Genomic DNA, 6,063 nt, shown 5'->3' with positions numbered 1-6,063 from the left:
GGCGATCAGCAGCGCGCCCCGCCGAGCCGATTAAAAAGCCCCGGCCGGCCCACCGCCCCTGGCCCCGCCCCTCCGGCCGGCCGGCCATTGGCCGCCGGGCACTCAGAGCCCACCTCCGGGCGCGCCTGGTTGGACGCCGGCAGGGCGGCCGGGCGGGCGGCGCGCTCAGGTGATGCGCGGCTGAGGTGACCCGCCGCCGGCAGGTAGCCCCGGGCCGCCCGAGGCGGAGGCCAGGCAGGCGGGGAGGCGGGCGGGCAGCCGCCCGAGGGCGCATTTCCCTGGCCCGGACCGGCCGGCCGGCGGGGCTCCCCCTGCGGTGCCAGGCTGTCGTGCCCGGCCAGGGCTCCCCCTTCTTTGCACGAGCCAAGGAGAGGCCTGCCGCAAGCAGCGAGGCTGCGCCGGGAGGGTTGGGCCGCTCCCGCCTGGCGGGGACCTTCCCCGGGAAACAGCCCTCCGGGCGCGATCTGGACCGCGGAGCGGGCGCCCGCCTTCCCTTGCGGCTCTGGGACTGGGCCAGAAGCGCCCCGCCTCCAGATCTGCCGCTTCTTCCCGAGAGGGGCTTGGGGACATTTGGCGAGGGCGCAGAAATGCGCGCCCGAGGGGCCTGCCGCTTCAGTCGCCCTCCCTCTGCGCCGGTCCGTCCCCCTTTGTCGTCCGGCTCAGCTCGGGGTGCGGCCAGGCGGTGCCCCCCGGAGCCTGCTCGGGTTTGAGAGCCGGCGCCTTAAGCCCCCACAACAAGCCTCCCCAACCGCTGCAGTCCTCTTCTGCGCTGTGCAGCAGGTGCCCCCGCCTTCGGAGGACGGAAAGGTGGCAACGGGGCCTTCGGGCAGTGGCAGCGAGATTATGGAACTCCCTCTCCAGACACGCACACCTGTCCCCTGCTATGTCTGTCTGCTGCTAGCTGGCAAATTCTGTGTTGCTTTGCCTGTTGTGCCCTCAGCGACCCTTCCCCCCTGCCTTATGTTTTACTTTCTGTCTTTGTGTTTAATAGATTTCTTTTAGTCATCCATTTGGTTGGTGGTTTATAGTCTGCCTTTTTCACTGAGACTCAAGGCAGATCACACATTGTAACTCTATAGTATCAGTGGCTGGGACATTCAGTAAATAATACAATACGGTGTAGATTGCAGAATTTTTTGAAAAAAGCAGAAATCTGATGCAGAGCAGAAAACCAACGCTGAAACAAAACATAAGCAATTTAACACGGCGTATTAAACAATGCAGAAAATACCCAGTAGGTGCATACTTGAAACAACAGGCAGTAGTGAATAGTATAGTCTCCAGCCCTTGTCCCTTTAGCATCTCTCTGAACCATTTCCTACAGCACAGCCTGTGTATGAAAGCCCTCCTGAATAATTTGGTTTTGCATCAATTGTGGAAAGCCTGGAGAGTGGGAGTTTAGACAGGCCGTTCCATAAGGTGCGGGGCACCACAGGGAAAACGTGTGCGTGGGCAGCTGTTTATTTTGTCCGGTTGCAGGGTGGTGCCTGCAGAAGGCCCAGTTCCGATGAGTGAAGCTGCCAGGCTGGAATACAAGGAGGGAGGCATCCGGCAAAGGTGAGGGCCAAGGATATGAAGGGCTTGATAAGTGATAGCCAAAACCCTGAATTGAGCCTGGTAACTGATGGGAATGGGAATAATAGGCATGTTCTATCTAGCTCCTGATAATAATCAAGCTGTGGAATTGCACCAGCTGGAGTCTCCAAGTTGACTTTGAGGGGAGAACTATGTACAGTGCACGACAGTAGTCTAGCCTCGCTGTTACCATGGCATGGCTTCAGGTGGCCAGACTGGCCGTGTCAAGGGAGGGGCTCATATTCTGAGCTAGACTTAGTTTGAGGAAGGCATTTTTGCAGCTGCATTTACTTGCTTCTCTAGCAGCAGCGCTGGATCCAGTAGAACCCCTTGGCTCTTATCCAGCGACACTTACATCTTCTCTGGGTTCGGCTTCTATTTATTTATTTATAGTCTGCCTTTGTCACTGAAATCCAAGGCAGATTACACAGTGCGAGTGAAAATACAATAGAATCAACAGCTAGGACATTCATTGAGCAGAGTACAATAATGAATCACAGTTAGGACAGTTAATGAAAGAGATACTACAGGGCATGGTAGCAGAAAGTCCGAAAAGCATAAATCTGAGCAGAGGTGGGAAATCTTTCTTAAACAAAGCAAAATTTGTTTACATAGCATGTTTAGCAGTGTGGAAACTCTCCAGTAGGCGCACATCTACATCAGCAGACAGTACCCAACGGAGTAGTGTATGCTGTTAAGGCTATGTGTTTTCCGTCCGAGTTTTATGAGCTGTGCCCAAGTTAAGAGTTAAACGTACTACTCCTTACAATTCCATGCATTCCTTACAGCATATTTATTCTGTTCACAGACAAATACTTCAGACCTTTTCAGCGATTACACAACACCCAGGAGGTGCTTTCAATTTGTTCCCTTTCAGCAGTCAGGCAATGACCCAAGACCGCCACCGCATCAGCCAATGGTTTGGATAGTGGGATACAGAGCTGGTGTCATCTGCATAAGCGATGATACCCAGTTCCATAGCTATGAATGATTTCTCCTGGAAGCTTTACGTAGAGGTTGAATTACATGGGGGATAAGGCTGTGCCCTGTGGAATCTTGCAACGTACTTCCCACCCTGAAGATAGCTGGTCACAGCAACTCTCTGAGTCCATTCCACACAGAATGAGTTAACCAGGCCAAGGCACATCCCTTGATACCCACTTCTGCCCCCCAATACCTCAAAAGCTTGGCATGATCGATCGTGTTAAAAGCTGCAGATGGACAGAGGAGGAGCAATAAAGAAGTGTGGCCTTTGCCTACCCTCAAAAGGAGGTCATCCAGTAAAGCCACCAGAGCTGTCCACATCCCAGAGCCTAGCCTGAACCCAGACCGAAAAGAGTCCAGAGTACCAGAGATATCCAAGAAGACCTGGAGTTAATCCGCTACTGCTCTCTCAATCACTTTGCCTTGAAAGGGTAGATTAGAGACCAAGTGATAATTGGCCATGTCATTTTTGTCTAGGGATTATTTTTTTAAACATATCGTGTGGATAATTGCCTCTCTGAGTGGTCTGGGGGAAGAAGCCTTGGGTCAATGACTGATTTATGATAGACAACAAGGGCTCATTTATGCGGTACTTGCATGATTTTAGCAGCCAAGATGGGCAGGGATACAGTGCACAAGTGGTGGTCTTCGCAGATGCCAGGATCCTGTCAATATTCATCACTGTAACTAGGTCAAAATGGTCCATGAGCAGACCAGACAGAGTATAAAACATTTCTTCTGCCTCACCTGTAGGGTTGCCGGCCTCCAGGTAGTGGCTGGAGATCTCCCGGAATTACAACTGGTCTCCAGGCCACAGAGATCAGTTCACCTGGAGAAAATGGCTACTTTGGGGGGTGGACTCTCTGGAATTATGCCATGCCAAGGTCCGTTCCCTCCCCAAACCCCACTTTCTCCAGGTTTTCTCCAGGGATCACCTAGAAGGCATCAAGGCACCTTAAACAACTGGTATGGTCATGAACCAGCTGGTGCCATGGGTGCAGAAATAAAAAGTTTCTCTGCCATCACCACTGCTGCTTCATAGGTTCTCCAATGGGCTCCATAAGCCTGTTCTATCAGACTGAGTATGAGCTTTCTGCCTCCGTCTTTCTAGACATCTTCCAACTCTCTTTAACGTCACCCAGTTCCATGGCAAATCACAGAGCTGGCTTCCACCCCAAGGGTAGGAGAGGTCGAAGAGGAGCAATCTTGCCAGCAGCTTCAAGGGGCCTCACATTCCAAGCTCCCAGCACAGAACAGAGATGTATTTTAGTTTTTAGTTTTACTTATTTTATTATGAACTTTTATAATGTTTAGTTTTTAATTGTTGGCAACTTTGATGGCCCTGATTGGGCAGAAAGATGGGGTATAAAATTTATAAATAAATGTTTTTTTAAAAAAAAACATCGGAAGAGCCCCACTGGATCAGCCCAGTCCAAGTCCACATTGGCCAACCTGAAGCCACAAAAAGCCGAGATGGAAGGGCAGAGAGGCCCTGAGCTCCCCTGTTGCGACCACAATGAACTCGTATCATTTTATTTTATTTTTGGCTGTCATGGTTGTTAGGGAAAGTTAAGACCCGCAGTAAGTGGGAGGATCGAATAAAAAAAAAATAGGAAATTGGATACGTATCTGATAGGTATCCCAATATTTTTCAGACAAATGAGTTTTAATCTTTCAGTCTTCGTTATGGGGAAGGGGCTTATAGTAAAGTATTCACTCCTAAAGGGTTTGCCTGTCTTAAAGTTTTCTCAGGAGGGTGGCTGTGTTGATCTGCACTCAGAGAGAAAGATCTGGGTCCAGTAGCACCTTAAAGACCAACTAGATTCCCAGGATATGAATTTTCAGTGTCAGAGCTCCTGTTGTCAGATACAAGGAGTGGAAAAAGGAAGTATTTGTAATCCAGGCAGAGGGTGGCAGGGATATTGTAAATTAGACTGTCAGGAAGCTAGCTATGATACGTGTTGTAATTACGGCATGGGTGTGAAGTGCAGAAAATTAGCATATGTAATGGGAGAAAATCCTATGTCGTGATTCAACCATGGGGTATCCACCGTTCCAAATTTGCAAATAATCTGAGTTTCAGCAGTCTCCCGTTGTAATTTTCTTTTTTAAGTTTCTCTGCTTGAAAACTGCCACTCTTAAGTCAGTGATGGAATGTGCCGGGAGATTAAAATGTCCACCCACTGCCTTTTGAATGTTGTTGTTTTTTTATATACGATTTATATCCCTTCATTCTTTTGTGAAGGGACTGACCTGTCCAATAGAGACAGTTGCTGACACTTGATGGCATATATATATAACGCTGGAAGATGAACAAGTGAATGAACTTGAGATGGTATAACTGGCGTTGTTAGGTCTAGCGATTGTGTAGTTGGAGTGAAATGAAAGAAATGTTGGCGTTTTTTCCTTTTACACACATTTGCCTCTAGATAGCAGCAAACTGCAGCTAGAAGTAAGCACAGATATGGGCTAAATTAACAACTGCCTGTATACTGCATTTTCAGTGGTGGCCCCCACTGCATGGAATGGCCTACCTAAAGAGGTTAGGAAACTCCCTCTCTCCTGGCTTTCCGCAAATTATGCAAAGCTAAATTATTCAAGAGGACTTTTTGACTTAGACAGGAAGGCTGTAATATAAGGAAGCCGACTCAACGAGATGCATCAGCAAAGGGACAGGGAGTGACTGTAAACTTTACTACTATTGCTGCAAGTCTGATCCTACTGGGTAGATCCGATGTTGTTTACTATGTCAGTCTTAGAATTACTTATGCTTTGTTTCAGCATTTCTTCAGCTCTGTCTTGAATTTCTGCTGGTTCTAAATCTTTGCAAATCTGCATGTATATACCCTATTGCATGTGTATTGAAATGTCTTTGGAACTGACTGTACTGACCCATACTGGGTAATTTGCCCCAAGTCTCAGTGAGAAAAGTGGACAAGGAAGGAAGGAAGGAAGGACCCAGTCATAGAACGGCCACAAAGGTGTCATGTCTCCAATCCAGCTAAAGCTCATTGCCACTAAGGGCCAAGCTACAAGTGACAAATGACACTTGAACGGCGAGTGAACAGACTCACGTGTATTCCTCCCTGTTCACTTGCACTCCACTTGCGGAGCGCAAGTGGAGTGCAAGTGAACAGGGAGGAATACACGTGAGTCTGTTCACTCGCCGTTCAAGTGTCATTCGTCACTTGTAGCTTGGCCCTTACTGCAGTATGAACATACCCCCTCAAACACAGTGGAAGTTAATTCCAAATAAACGTGCTAAGGTAAGTCCCACTGAACCCAGCAAGTAAGACAAGTTTAACAGGAGTCTTGTAACTTTAAAAGTGATGTAGTCTGAACCAGGGCTTTTTTTCTGGGGAAAGAGGTGGTGGAACTCAGTGGGTTGCCCTTGGAGAAAATGGTCACATGGCTGGGGGCCCCGCCCCCTGATCTCCAGACAGAGGGGAGTGTAGATTGCCCTGTGTGCTGAGCGGTGCGGAGGGCCATCTCAACTCCCCTCTG

The sequence above is a fragment of the Eublepharis macularius genome, chromosome 17 (genome assembly GCF_028583425.1).
Source record: "Eublepharis macularius isolate TG4126 chromosome 17, MPM_Emac_v1.0, whole genome shotgun sequence".
NCBI lineage: Eukaryota > Metazoa > Chordata > Lepidosauria > Squamata > Eublepharidae > Eublepharis > Eublepharis macularius.
This window is presented reverse-complemented; position numbering follows the sequence as displayed.